This window comes from Capricornis sumatraensis, chromosome X, assembly GCF_032405125.1.
Source record: "Capricornis sumatraensis isolate serow.1 chromosome X, serow.2, whole genome shotgun sequence".
Classification (NCBI taxonomy): Eukaryota; Metazoa; Chordata; class Mammalia; order Artiodactyla; family Bovidae; genus Capricornis; species Capricornis sumatraensis.
In genome coordinates, this window is record NC_091092.1 from 23,900,635 (window position 1) to 23,916,733 (window position 16,099).

At 38.8% G+C, this 16,099-nt stretch overlaps 1 pseudogene; it reads right to left on the reverse strand.

Moving 5' to 3' along the window:
• LOC138071577 (pyridoxal kinase pseudogene) overlaps window positions 1-2,329 on the reverse strand; it is a 40,135-nt pseudogene extending 37,806 nt beyond the window's left edge.
• Between the last annotated feature and the right edge of the window lie 13,770 nt (window positions 2,330-16,099).

The window sequence follows — 16,099 nt, forward strand, 5'->3', positions numbered from 1 at the left end:
TCCTTACCCCATTAATATAGTCTCTGATTCCTTATATTCAGTTTTTATATTAAAAAATATAAAAACCTCCACTATAAATGACAATCAACCTATTATTCAATAACTTTTTTTCAAACTACAATCTGTTATTAAAAACCACACTTCTCCCATTTATATTACCCATATTTGAACACATTCCTGTCCCAGTCCCAGTCCCATGACTCATGATAATAAACAGGCTGATAAACTTGTTTCTTTTGTTACTCCAGAGAAACAACATGCTCTATTACACAACAATGCTGGCTCCCTACACCAGCTATGAAAAATCCCATACAGGTCAGGGTAAAAGGATTATTAATAATTGCTCTACTTGTAGACCCCTACATCTTCGACCCATTACACAACCCTCGAGGGTTACAACCCAATAAATTATGACAAATAGATATAACTCATTGCCCTAAACTTTCTCTATCTTCTTTCTTACATGTCTGTATTGACACCAATTCATCTTTTATATGGGCCACACCTCTGCACAGTGAAGCTACAGAACATGTTATAACTCACCTATTAGCTTGTTTTGGTATAATGAAAACTCCTAGTTCTATAAAAACAGACAATGCCCCTGCCTATATTTCAAGATACTGCAAACAATTTTTACAATCATCTTCTATTAAACATATCATAGATATTCCTTATAATCCACAGACACAAGACATAGTCAAACAGACACATCACACACTAAAATTACAAATAAAAAATTATAAAAGGGGAAATATGCAGGAACATTATTATCTTCCTTATCTAAAGCAGACTTTACTAGACTCCAACATAAGATATTCTCTAAACCTATAACTATTGTTAATACAGTTTTTTTTTTGTCTTAAAGTTTTTTAAACTTACCACAAGGAGATATTTTAACAAGAGCAGAAAGACATTTTGAGGGATCACATAATTCCTCTCTTCCTCTGCCCATTTGCTACCCAAATGGGCTAACAAAACAATGGAAGTCTGGGAAATTAATCTTACAGGGAAAAGGGTATGCTTGTATTTCTCCAGATGGATCCAATGAACTCACTTGGCTTCCTCTTCGGAAGATCCAACCCAAGGGGGCCCCCGACATTCAAAATAGAAATGAAACAACAAAAAACCCAGGGGGAAGAAATTCCAACACAGCCATGGCGGCTCTCAAGATCTCCAGGAAGCACCGCCCTTGACGACATCAACCTTATGATCTCCTTTCTTGGGGACAAATAAAAACCCTTACTAATCAAGCTGATAATCTGGTTTCTCAGCAGGGAATGTCTCAGAGTCCTGAAAATATTTTTGTTGCTATGTTTGCTTTGCTTACTTTTGCTTCCCCAGCTCAAGCTGAACTAATTAATCATACTTACTGACTTCCCTGGTGGCTCAGACAGTAAAGCGTCTGTCTACAATGTGGGAGACCCAGGTTCGATCCCTGGGTTGGGAAGATCCCCTGGAAAAGGAAATGGTAATCCACTCCAGGGCTATTGCCTGGAAAATCCCATGGACAGAGGAGCCTGGTTGGCTGCAGTCCATGAGGTTGCAAAGAGTCAGACACGACTGAGCGACTTCACTTTCACTTTCACTGGGCTTACATACCCAACCCCCCTTTACTACAGGTTGTAGAATGGACAGAAAAAGGACCAATCGTATCCACCAATGACTCAATATATACGCCTCCTCCGTGGAGCCTAGAGGGGCCCTCATACCCTCAGGAAGAAGGGAGATTAATTAATATTTCTCTAGGTTATGAAGTCCTCCTTTTGTGCATGGGCCCAGCAGAATTATATATAACATTAGCTGACAAACGGGCTTCAGTCCTGCCTCCAAAAAAGGACTTTTTACATTGCTTGGATTATTTACTTCCCTTTCTTTTTATGAGAACCATGTTAATATTACTGAAACTCCAAGGAAAGGACAAAGAATATTATGCAAAGGGTTTACTAATAAAAACTTTAAATATACTTCTGTTCGTTGGGACAAATGTCAAGCCAAATCAGGAAAATTAATGTTTGTGTCTAATTACACCATTGTTGATTGGGGACCCCATGGCATGTGGTTATATAACTGCTCAGATGATATTAACAGCACTGCCTGTGATTATGGTACTCAAATAGCCTGAAAGGTTACCCAAACTATGATGGAACATTACCATGACAAAGGACTTCTTGGCTGGTTTGACAGTGGAATGGTACCACCTTGTCCTCGAATCATCCTTGATAAATGGGTTGGGCCTGAACAATGGGAAATTTGGAAACTTGCTGCAAGTACCGAAGAGCTTGGGGCTTGGACTGGATATTTCACAGGAACTAGTTGTAGTTCTCGTCATTATTGCTCTCATTATTATCAATCATATTTCATACAAGCTTGTGTTCCCCTTTCTTTTGTTATAGCTATAGGAAACTTACAGTTTAATAAGACTTTATGTTCTGTGACTTGTATAAATTGCAAATTATATACTTGTCTCAACTCTTACATTTCCTTAAGAAATGAATCCCTTTTGATTATTTGATCTTGACATAATCTACGGTTACCAATAAATCTCCAATGGCCCTGGGAAGAAAGTCCCATGGCCAGACTTGCTTCCCAGTTAATTACGAAATGACTCCAACAATCTAAATGATTCATTGGGTGGCTAACATTCAGAAAATGAAGATCATGGCATCCGGTCCCATCACTTTATGGGAAATAGATGGGGAAACAGTGGAAACAGTGTCAGACTTTATTTTGGGGGGCTCCAAAATCACTGCAGATGGTGATTGCAGCCATGAAATTAAAAGACGCTTACTCCTTGGAAGAAAAGTTATGACCAACCTAGATAGCATATTCAAAAGCAGAGATATTACTTTGCTGACTAAGGTCCATCTAGTCAAGGCTATGGTTTTTCCTGTGGTCATGTATGGATGCGAGAGTTGGACTATAAAGAAAGCTGAGCACCAAAGAATTGATGCTTTTGAACGGTGATGTTGGAGAAGACTCTTGAGAGTCCCTTGGACTGCAAGGAGATCCAACCAGTCCATTCTGAAGGAGATCAGCCCTGGGATTTTTTTGGAAGGACTGATGCTAAAGCTGAAACTCCAGTACTTTGGCCACCTCATGTGAAGAGTTGACTCATTGGAAAATACTTTGATGCTGGGAGGGATTGGGAGTAGGAGGAGAAGGGGACAACAGAGGATGAGATGGCTGGATGGCATCACTGACTTGATGGACGTGAATCTGAGTGAACTCCGGGTGTTGGTGATGGACAGGGAGGCCTGGCGTGCTGCGATTCATGGGATCACAAAGAGTCGGACACGACTGAATGACTGAACTGAACTGAACTGAACTTTTGGCATTTGGGGGATTAATAGCTCTTTGCCCCACTGCTGCCATTGCTCTTGCCTGGAAAATATCGTGGATGGAGGAGCCTGGTAGGCTGCAGTCCATGGGGTCGCTAAGAGTCGGACATGACTGAGTGACTTCACTTTCACTTTTCACTTTTCACTTTCATGCATTGGGGAAGGAAATGGCAACCCACTCCAGTGTTCTTGCCTGGAGAATCCCGGGGATGGCGGAGCCTGGTGGGCTGCCATCTATGGGGTTGCACAGAGTCGGACATGACTGAAGCGACTTAGGAGCAGCAGCCATCGCTGGCATTGCTTTACAAACCTCAATTCAAACATATAATTTTATTCAAAATTGGACTAAAGATGCTCATACTATGTGAGCCACTCAGGCTCAGATAAATGAGGAAGTTCAAGATGAAATATAAGAACTAAGAACAGCCATCCAATGGGTCGGAGATCAATTAACAGATTTGCAAAAACAAGTGATACTAAAATGTGATTGGAATTCTACTCAATTTTGTGTTACACCTGTTCAATTCAACCATAGTGCCTACAACTGGGAACAAATCAAATTTCATTTACAAAATATACATGATAATGCCTCCCTGAATGTACAATTATTGCAAAAAGAAATTTTTTAAACCTTTTCTAAAAGTCTGCCCTCTTCCAATAATTTGGAAACTTTAGCTGAACAAATAGCTAATCAATTATCTGGTCTAGACCATCAAGGATTGTTTCAGAGCATTACTCATAGCATTCGGTCTGGAACTATAACTTTGGTAATTGTCCTGATACTTATATTTGTTGTATACTGTTGTCTTTCTACAAAAATTGTTAAGACTAAACAAACTCAAATGGTCGGGGTCTTTTTTACATATATAATAAAATAGGGGGAATTGTCAGGGAACATTTAACTTTAGGATTTCTGCATGTTGTTTTCTGTTTCTCATGAACCCTCTGTTGCTTATCAGTTCCTGGTAGACAGGAACAAGTGGAGTGGCATGCTGTTCCCAGGACTGAGGTCATAGGATGGAACACATGCATGGATTTCCTTCAGTAACTTTTTACCCTAAGGTAAAACTGTTTAGTCATGACCCTCTTACTCAAGATATGGATTGTCTTCTGGCCTTGTGACGATTGTTATTTCTTTCCCTTGGTAACGGTTGTTATACGTCTGTTTTTTTCTTCTTTGCCTAACTTTATTTTTCACCTAAAGCTTCCTTGTATAACAATATACAAGCTCACACAAACATGAATAAAGCACCCTTGTTCCACTAGAGGCTTGGGTCCCCCGTGTCCTTCTTTCCCTTTCTGGCTGGTTCTTTGGAGTGTGGAGGCCTGTGGAACTCACTTTCCTGCCCGGGCTTTCAAGACCTCCTCAAGAGGACACCCTGTGCCTTCGTGAGCAGTACAAGCCCTATTCTAGGGCTTTATTGGTTTTCCATGTAACCCAGAGAATATTAGTCTCTCTTTCTTTTGCTTTCTTTTCATTGACTCCAATCCACCAGGCCCCAGTCTGTAAAAATGACCACAACATGTGAGGTGATGGATATTCTAATTAACTGGTTGTGGGATTCTTTCACAGTATATATGCATATCAAATCTTATACACTTTAAATATCTTACACTTTTATTTGTGAATTACACCTCAATAAAGTTGGGGTGGGGGGAGAAAAGCTAATTCAGTAGATACTCTGAATTGCTTCTCTAATGATGTGTATGAAAAGTATTTTGGTTTTAAATGAAATATTCAAATACTTTAAAATAGTTCGCCATTCCAATCCTGCTCTCTGAGACCAATCTGCAAATTACATTACACCAACCTATAATGAATAAAACATATTTAAAGTCATGCTTGTTTGGATAAATGGAAAAAGACTTTTTGAAATGAGAAATGCAATTTCAATTTAATTTATTGAGACACTAAATCAATAGATTGTCCAAGTTGAAAGTGCACTTAGGCCAAACTTATAAATTCAAATCTTCTAATATTTCTAAGCTTTGTTCTATATCTTCTTTCTCATTCTGGAAAATTGTTTTGCTCCCTAAGTCTCTAATTTGGTAGAGATTTTCTCTCTCCTATGTGTTTTGTTTAGGTGTCTAATAGCACAGAGGATAGAATCAATGACTCTCTCACACACACATGCACACACACACACTTTTTTAAAAGGCTTGGACTGGTCACTAAGGCATAAGAAATCCTTTTACTTTGTATGCTTCTCTCACACACTGGTTATTAAAAGGCACCATTTCTGTCATCTGGTGGAAGATTTCCTTATTTAATCCTGGACCATGGCTGTTATCAGTAGATTACTTAAGAGTACAAGACCAACTGCTTAGAATTTGTCTTCTGGTGGTATTACCATCAAATGAAGCTTATCTGGACAGCAAAGAGCTAAATGTCAGACTGGCTTTAAACCAAAATCACTAAGAAAATCAGGAATAAGATACACATTTATCCCTTTATTTAAAAAAAAAAATCTCTGAGGCTTACTCAGTGATATAGATCAAGCAGAAGTGAAAAAAACAGACATGGTTTCTGCCCTCATAGAACTTACTACCATCTACTGCAAAAAATAACAGTGAACAAATAATGACAAGTGAGTTGAGTATTATGAAAAGCAAAGGACAAGAGGCTGCTGCTGCTGCTGCTAAGTCGCGTCAGTCATGTCCTGTGCGACCCCATAGACGGCAGCCCACCAGGCTCCTCCTTCCCTGGGATTCTCCAGGCAAGAACACTGGAGTGGGTTGCCATTTCCTTCTCCAATGCATGAAAGTGAAAAGTGAAAGTGAAGTCACTCAGTCATGTCCGACTCTTAGCGACCCCATGGACTGCAGCCTACCAGGCTCCTCCGTCCATGGGATTTTCCAGGCAAGAGTACTGGAGTGGGGTGCCATTGCCTTCTCTGGGCACAAGAAGCAGTGGGATGCAAAGCAGAAATGTCTTCCTTTCCTTAGGTTGCCTCTTTAAAAGTGAAAATATCTCTAGGATAGCTGACTACTAGTTGGTTGTAAATTATTCATTTCTTAAATTTCTAGAATCAGTTGTATTTTCTCATGAGAGTAGGACTCAAGAGAGAATGAACATGTAGAGTGTTTTGGGGTCAAGGAGACTGCAAATGAGGAAAATGTTTTATGCTAACTTTCTTGTTAGAAATTGTGGCCACCAGCTCAAGTGCCAACAGTGAAGAAATGGTTATAATAAGTGAAGGAAACTGGCTGAATATAAGACAAGATGGTGCATGTGGTTAATGTTATTAGATCTTTCAACTTAAAGATTCAGAAGTCCAGATTTTTGTGTAAATTTTCCCAATTTTAAAATGTTGGCAGCTAATTCACAACATGTTTAGCACTTAAATAAAAAAGAACAAAATAACGCCATTTACAACAACATGGATGGACCTAGAGATCGTCTTTCTAGTGACGTAAGTCAGAGAAAGACAAATATCATATGATATTGCTTATATGTGAAATTAAAAAAAGGCTACAAATGAACTTATCTACAAAACCGAAATAGTTAACAGATGTACAAAATAAACTTATGGTTACCAGGTTAAAAGGAGGGAGAGATAAATTGGGAGATTGAGATTGACACATATATACTACTACAGATAAAACATATAACTAATAAGGACCTACTGTATAGCACAGGGATCTCTACTCAATATTCTGTAATAACGTAAGTGGGAAAAGAATCTAAAGAAGAGTGGATATACATATACATATATATATATAACAGATTTAGTTTGCTGTATACTTGAAACTTATACAACTTTGTAAATCAATTATACCCAAATAAAAATTTAAGACAAATGTGTATAAGCAAAATATATCTGTTGCCAGAATGTGAACCAGGGTCATCACTTTGCAACATCTGTTCTATATTATAGTTGAGAGATTTTTGAAATGAAAGAGATAAGCAAAGGGAATAAAAGGACAGTTTTGAAGATACAAAGGAAAGAAAATTGATGAGTCAGCAATGGTCTATGATGCTCACAAGGTCACATACAAGAATATTAACTGAACAGCTTTCTTGAGCAAAGAACTCTCAGGAAATGCAGATTTGCTAAAGAGAATATTTCTAAAGGAAATATTTCTAATGGAAATATTCTCTCCCATAGTAACTGCTATTCTTATTTGTGTGTTTACAATTTCATTTCCTCTTACTATAGTGTTATTAAATGTGAAGATATACCAGGAAAACAGAAACATCACCAGTATTATGGTTGTTATGGACTGAACTGTTAAGAAAACATCTCAGTTGTTGAAGCAACCCAGTGTTTGGTATTTTTTTTATGGGAACTCGAGCAAAGTAATACAATAACAAAAAGCCATTTGTGATAGTGATCAGATCTTATATCCACCTGAACTAATGAGGGTGAACAAGTCAGAGAATGTGGTAAAATCTGAGAAACTAAACAAAAGTGACTGCCAAGGTGGTACCAGGAGCTATTTAATGGATATTGCTGTGGAAATGTCCATCTCTGCAAAATCTGTTCCCTTAAGGGGAAACTGCAGCTAAGCACTTGGTCATGGGCTTCAGCCTGCTGTTGATTGGTAAGGTCATTTGTCAGAAAGATGAATTAGGAACAGAACAGAAGAGCAGGGACAAGCCAGGGCTCTCTAAACTTCTCTATATCTCTTCACCACTGTATTTCACTTTGACAAATTTTCTAGTGTTTCATTTCTGCCTTCCAAATATCATACAGCCAACTCAAATACAGACCCATGTAAGGAAGAGGATTCCTGAAAACATGGCTCCCAATTTTATTTGGGAGGATTGGTGCTAAGTGGCTTATACAACTGCACGCACAGAATGTATCAGTAACAACATATTGCTTCGTTTCATTTTTGAACTTATTTGTTGTTCTCGGTTGCCAAGTTGTGTCCGATTCTTTGTGACCCCATGGACTGCAGAACGACAGGCTTCTTTGTCCTTCACTAAACAGCAACATACTTTATGAACTTGTCTGTGACTTGGTCTTTCCACTGAACATTAGGAATCTGAAATCATCCACGTTTATCAATGCTGCCAGAGTTCTTTCTTTTCATTCAGATGTAGTATTATCTTGCTGATGTGTATTTGGGTTGCTTCTCATCTCTGGCTGTTGGAAACATTAGTTGAACAAACAATCCTGTATTTGTCTCTTGGCACTCATAATGTAGAATATTTCTATGGTATAGGCTTTAGAGTGGGATTCTAAAGTATGTCCACTTTTAAATTTGCAAGATAATGCCAAATTAATTTTCTAAAGTAGCTTTCCAATTTTGGATCATAACCGTTCTCATTATTTCACATCTTAAAAAACACTTTGAACAGTCAGGTTAAAAAATGTTAAAAAAACTTTTAAAATCTGAAAGGTATAAAACTGCATTTCACATGGCTTTAATTTTCAATTACTTGATTACTAATGAAAATTAGTATCTATTAATGTGATTTTTGAATTTTGTCTTCTTTTAAATGTAATTCATATAGTTAGTCCAGTTTTCTATCGACTCATTCATATTTTTCTCTGTATTAAATCATGCATGCATGCATGCTCAGTCATGTCTGACTCTTTGCAACCCCATGGACTATCACCCACCAGGCTCCTCTGTCCATGGGATTCCTTAAGCAAGAATACTGGAGTGGATTGCCATTTCCTACTCCAGGGGATCTTCCCAACCCAAGAATCAAACCCATACCTCTGTTATCTCCTGCATTGGCAGGCAGATTCTTTACCACTAGTGCCCCCCAGGAAGCCCATATTAAATCATAAGGGTTATTTATTATATCTATCAATCTCTTTGCAGTTATCTTTGTTACAAATATTTTCCTTAAATGCCTGACTTTTCTTTAAACATTTTGTGTTTCTGATGAATAGGTATCTTACGTTTAATGTGATCAAATGTATGAGTCTTTCTTTATTGAATTTGCAGTTTGTATATTTGTAGAGAAATTCATTTTTAACTGAGATCATAAAGATCATCTTCCATACATTCTTCTATGAAAGAAGAAGGCCCATTCAGTTTAGTCCTAACATTTGTTCTTCAAAACACTGCCATATTAGGTTTCTGTTTTATGGCAGCATCCCATATCCATGTTAAAATATCTTTCAGTTAGTATGGCTGGGTAACAAATTAGCCCAATATTTATGATGTAAAACAATCATTTATCATGACTCATGGATTTCATGGGTAAGGAATTCAGACAGGGGAAAAGTGGGACTCTCTTTTCTCTGCTCCAGGGTACTTGAGGCTTCAGTTGGAAGACACCACCACTGGATCTAGAATTTTATGCACTCTGCTACAAATAACATTAGCTTCTCCTACTGCCCTCATAGTATTTCTACTCATGGAGGTAGGGGAATGGTTGTGATGGCAGCATCTCTAGATTAAAATACCATGAACTTCCACTTTTCATATTATGATTCAATAAGTTTTCTTGAATAAACACTTCTCAAATTGTTTAAAGCCCAAGTCTTTGAATTTTTAAAAATAATTTTCCCCATTTTCATCAATGCTTTTCCAGGGCAGGATCTGCCAAGCTCCTCACTCAGCCATTCTGGAAGTCCCTTTCCTCCCTACTTTCTTCACCTTCATTTATGAAAGATATTTTTGCTGAGTAAAGAATTTATTCTCCACTGTGTTCTAGCATCTCTTATTTTCAGTAAGAAATCTACTGTCTTCTAATCTTTGTTCGGGTATAGATAATAAGATTTGTCTTTCCTCTAAAAGCTTTTAAGATTTTCTATTTATTGATGCATGCATGCTAAGTTGCTTCAGCCATGTCTGACTCTTCTTGACCCCATGGACTGTAGCCCACCAAGTTCCTCTGTCCATGGGATTCTCCAGGTGAGAATACTGGAGTGGGTTGCCATTTCCTCCTCCAGGGGATCTTCCTGACCCAGGGATTGAACCCCACGTCTCTTCCATCTGCTGCACTGGCAGGCAGGTTCTTTACCACTAGTGCCACCTGGGAAGCTTTCCGCTTATTGATGATTTTAAGTAATTTGATCATAACCTATCTTGGATTAATTTTCTTCATTTTTCTTGTACTTAGAGTTCATTGAGTTTCTTGAAACTGTCAAGTGAATTATTTTCATCAAATTTTGAAAATTTTAGCCACTGCTTTGTCAAATATTCCTTATATTCTCTCACTTTTTCCTCTCCTCAGGGACTCCTCAACATATATTAGGCAGCTTGATTTTCTTTTTTACAGTGACTCATACCCTATTCATTTTTCCTCTCTGTGCTTCATTTCAGATAGTTTCTATTGTAACATTCACATTTACTAGTTATTCTGCAATGTCTGCTCTGCTATTAATATCTCTCAGTGTATTTTTTTATCTTAGATGTTGGGATTTTTATCTGTAAGAATTCTATTAGGGCCTACTTATATCTTCCATGTCTTTGTGTAATATAGTATATTTAATTTTTCCCTAGCATCTTGAAAATATGCAATACTGTAAAAATTACTATCTTAATGTCCTAGTCTACTAAATCTATAATATTTCAGTTCAGGGTCACTTATGACTGACAACTGTCATTATTTTCTATATTCTTTTCATACTACTTAATTTTGATCAGATAACAAGCATTGTGAATTTTATCCTGTTTGGTGATGGACATGTTTGCATTATTAAAATACATTTGAGCTTTACTCTGGGACATACTGAATGACATGGAAAAAGTTTGATCCTTTTGGATATTAGTTTTATCTTTGTTAGGTGATACTAAAGCAGTGTGTTTAATCTAGCATTAAATTTTCCTGTTACTGAGATAAAAAAAAATTCTGAATATGCTATTTAATACTCCAAATTGTGGGATTATTCACTGTGTGCAGTTGGAACAGGAATTGTGCCAGCTTTCTATAAGCCCTAGGAATTGTTTCCTATAATTCTTCTGTGTGATTCTTTCCATAGCCTCAGGTAGACACATCAAACATATGCACTCATCAGTACTCAGCTAAGAACTCCAGAATATTGCTTTGCAGATCTCCAGTTCTCTCTTTGTGCAGTTCTTTCTTCGCCACTATGTTTTACTTTGAATTAGTGACTCTGGTTGCCCAGACTTTCAGCTCTATCTCCTCAACTCAGAGGCTATGATATTCTACCTGAGCTGCATCCCCACCTTATCCTATGCTGTAGCTTGGGGATTTATTCCAAGCATTACTTACTTATGCTATAAAACCCAAGCTCTTAATGCTTGCCACATGAAGGCCAAGAAATCAAGGGAGAAGTTGTTGGGGCAGGAAATAGTGACTTTATTTGGAAAGCCAGCTAACCAAGAATATGGTGGACCAAAGTCTCAAAGAAGCATTTTGCCCAGGTTTGGGTGCTAGTTTCTCTTACAGAGCAAAGAATGGGGAGGTAAAGTTAAAAAGTTGATAAGTTACTACAAATATTTCCTGGTTTCAGCCAAACTCCATAGGGGATGTGTTAATTTCTTCTTTCCTGTGGCCATTCACAGGTGGGCTTGGTCAGGATGTTTCCTGTCAGCTTAAACAAAGGAATTCTAGCTTAACATTTAGACATGGGAGGCAGGGTTCCTGGTGATGGATCATTACGTATACTTTAGCTATAGGCAACATCCTTTTAGTGATTAATTTGTAGAAAAAAGCAGTAGAGAGGGGCAGTCCTAAGATGGCAGAGGAATAGGATGGGGAGACCACTTTCTCCCCCACAAATTCATCAAGAGAACATTTAAACACTGAGTAAATTCCACAAAACAACTTCTGAACACCAGCAGAGAATATCAGGAACCCAGAAAAGCAGCCCATTATCTTCAAAAGGAGGTAAGAAAAAATATAAAAGACAAAAAAAGAGACAAAAGAGGTAGGGATGGAGCTCCATCCTGGGAAGGGAGTCTTAAAAAGAGAGAAGTTTTCAAACACCAGGAAACACTCTCACTGCTGAGTCTGTGGAGAGTCTTGGAACCACAGAGGACAACATAACAGGGAGGAAAAATAAATAAATAATTAAAACCCACAGATTATGTGCCCAACGGTAACTCCCCCAGTGGAGGAGTAGTGCAGATGCCTGCACCTGCCACTCGCAAGCAGGGGCTAGGCAGGGAGGCATGGGCTGCATTGCTTAGAGTAAGGACCAGGCCTGAATGCCCCAAGTGCAATCTGAGGGAACTAACTGACTGTGGGATAGCTACCACGTGAAAAGCCCTACCCTAAGACACCGTCAGGCCCACTCACAGAACAAAGGACTGTACAGAGCTAGTCGGCTGAAGCCCATCCCCCTCCAGTGACAGGCAGCCAGAGCCGGAAGGGGGCAATCACAGCCCCAGAGAGACATTATCTACCAAACTGCAAGCAGGTTTGTTTGCTAACTAAGACTTCTTGGGGTTCTAGAAAGTCAATGTCTGCCTGAGAAGGTACACCAGTTGTACACCCAGAAAACCGAGAGGCAGGGATGGGGGAGGCAATAAGTCGCAGCAACCGCACTCATCAAACACCTCATCACCTGAGCTGCTCGGACCTGGGAAGGGCACAAAACGCAGGCCCAACCGAGTCTGCGCCTCTGAGGATTACCTGAGTGGCTTAGACCTGGGAGGAGCATGCAGCCCAAGGCCGGCCTTGGATGGTTCCCAGTGAAGCAACCAAGAGCCTGAGCAGTGTGGGCAGGGAGAACACACATGCCACGAGCAGGGGCAGGCCCAGTGTGGCTAAGATACTGCGAGCACACGCCAGTGTTATTTGTTTGCAGCGCCCCTCCCTCCCCACAGCACGACTAAACAAGGGAGCCTAAAAAAGTGTCCACCACCACCCCCTTGTGTCAGGACGGAAATCAGACCCTGAAGAGACCAGCAAACAGAAGAAGCTAAAACAGAGGGAACCTCCTTGGAAGTGACAGGTGCAATAGATTAAAACCATGTAGTTAGTACTGACTACATAGGAAGGAGCCTATAGATCTTGAGAAATATAAGCTGGACCAAGGAACTATCCAACAATGAACTGACCCAACACTGCCCACAACAACACCAGAGAAAGTCCTAGATATATCCTTACTATTTTTATGATCATTATTTTTTTCTAATTTTTAAGTCCTCTATTACTCCTTTAATTCTCATTTTTATAACCTACTATTACTTTGAAAAAAAAAAGAGACCCTAGTTTTTAAAGCAAACTTCATATATATATATAAATTTTTCATAATTTTTGTGACTTTTTTCTTTGATTTTTTTTTCTTTTCTTTAATATTGTATTTTTGAAAATCCAACCTATACTCCAGATTTTTAATCTTTGCTTTTTGGTATTTGTTATCAATTTTGTACCTTTAAGAACCCAATCTTCAGTACCTATTTTTACTTGGGAGCAAGATTACTGGCTTGACTGCTCTCTCCCTCTTTGGACTCTCCTTTTTCTCCACCAGGCTGACTCTATCTCCTCCCTCTCCTCCTTCTCTTTTCTACCCAACTCTGTGAATCTGTGTGTGTTCCAGACAGTGGAGAACACTTAGGGAACTGATTACTGGCTGGATGTGTCTCTCTCCTTTTGATCCCCCCTTTATCCTCCTGACAACCTCTGTCTCCTTCCTCCCTCTTCTCCTCTCTGTTTAACTCCGTGAACATCTCTGAGCAGTCCAGACTGTGGAACACATATAAGGAAGTGATTACTGGCTACCTTACTCTCTCCCCTTTTGATTCCACCTCATCTCATTCAGGTCACCTCTAACTCCCTCCTCCCTCTTCTCTCCTCCATGTAACTCTGTGAACCTCTGTGGGTGTCCCTCACTGTGGAGAAACTTTTCATCTTTAACCTAGATGTTTTAACAATGGTGCTGTATAGATGGAGAAGTCTTGAGACTACTGTAAAAATAAGACTGAAAACCAGAAGCAGGAGGCTTAAGTCCAAATCCTGAGAACATCAGAGAACTCCTGACTCCAGGGAATATTAATCAACAGGAGCTCATCAAATGCCTCCATACCTACACTGAGACCAAGTACTACCCAAGGGCCAACAAGTTCCAGAGCAAGACATACCACACAAATTCTCCAGCAACACAGGAACACAGCCCTGAGCTTCAATATACAGGCTGCCTAAAGTTACTCTAAACCCATTGACCTCTCAAAACTCATTACTGGAAACTTCATTGCACTCCAGAGAGAAGAAATCCAACTCCACCCACCAGAACACTGACACAAGCTTCCCTAACCAGGAAACCTTGAAAAGCCACCTGTACAACCCCACCCACAATGGAAACCCCATCCACAAAGGAAACTCCACAATAAGAAGAACTCCACAAACCGCCAGAATACAGAAAGGCCACCCCAAACACAGCAATCTAAACAAGATGAAGAGACAGAGGAATATCCATCAGGTAAAGAAACAAGATAAGTGCTCACCAAACCAAACCAAAGAGGAAGAGACAGGGAATCTACCTGATAAAGAATTTCAAATAATGATAGTGAAAATGATCCAAAATCTTGAAATCAAAATGGAATCACAGATAAATAGCCTGGAGACAAGGATTGAGAAGATGCAAGAAAGGTTTAACAGGGACCCAGAAGAAATAAAAAAGAGTCAATATATAATGAATAATGCAATAAATGAGATCAAAAACACTCTGGAGGGAACCAACAGCAAAATAACGGAGGCAGAAGATAGGATTAGTGAAGTAGAAGATAGAATAGTAGAAATAAATGAAACAGAGGAAAAAAGAAAAACGAATTAAAAGAAATGAATATCAGAGACCTCCAGGACAATCTTAAATGCCCAAACATTCGAATCATATGAGTCCCAGAAGAAGAAGACAAAAAGAAAGCACATGAGAAAATACTTGAAGAGATAATAGTTGAAAACTTCCCTAAAATGGGGAAGGAAATAATCACCCAAGTCCAAGAAACCCAGAGAGTCCCAAACAGGATAAACCCAAGGTGAAACACCCCAAGACACATATTAATCAAAATAACAAAGATCAAACACAAAGAACAAATATTAAAAGCAGCAAGGGAAAAACAACAAATAACACACAAGGGGATTCCCATAAGGATAACAGCTGATTTTTGAATAGAAAGTCTTCAGGCCAGGAGGGAATGGCAAGACATACTTAAAGTGATGAAAGAAAATAACCTAAAGCCCAGATTACTGTACCCAGCAAGGATCTCATTCAAAGATGAAGGAGAAATCAAAAACTTTACAGACAAGCAAAAGCTGAGAGAATTCAATACCACCAAACCAGCTCTTCAACAAATGCTAAAGGATCTTCTCTAGACAGGAAACACAAAAAGGATGTATAAACACAAATCCAAAACAATAAAGTAAATGGCAACAGATTCATATGTATTGATATTTACTTTAAACATGAATGGGTTGAATGCCCCAATCAAAAGACAAAGATTGGCTGAATGGATACAAAAAACAAGACCCCTATATATGCTGTCTACAAGAGACCCACCTCAAAACAGAGGATACATACAGACTGAAAGTGAAGGTCTGGAAAAAGATATTCCATGCAAATAGAGACCAAAAGAAAGCAGGAGTAGCAATACTCATATCAGATAAAATAGACTTTAAAACAAAGGCTGTGAAAATAGACAAAGAAGGACACTACATAAGGATCAAAGGATCAATCCAAGAAGAAGATATGACAATTATAAATATTTCTGCACCCGACATAGGAGCACCACAATATGTAAGACAAATGATAACAAGTAAGAAAGGGGAAATTAACAATAACACAATGATAGTGGGAGACTTTTAATACCCCACTCACACTTATGGATACATCAACTAAATAGAAAATTAACAAGGAAACACAAACTTTAAATGATACAGTAGA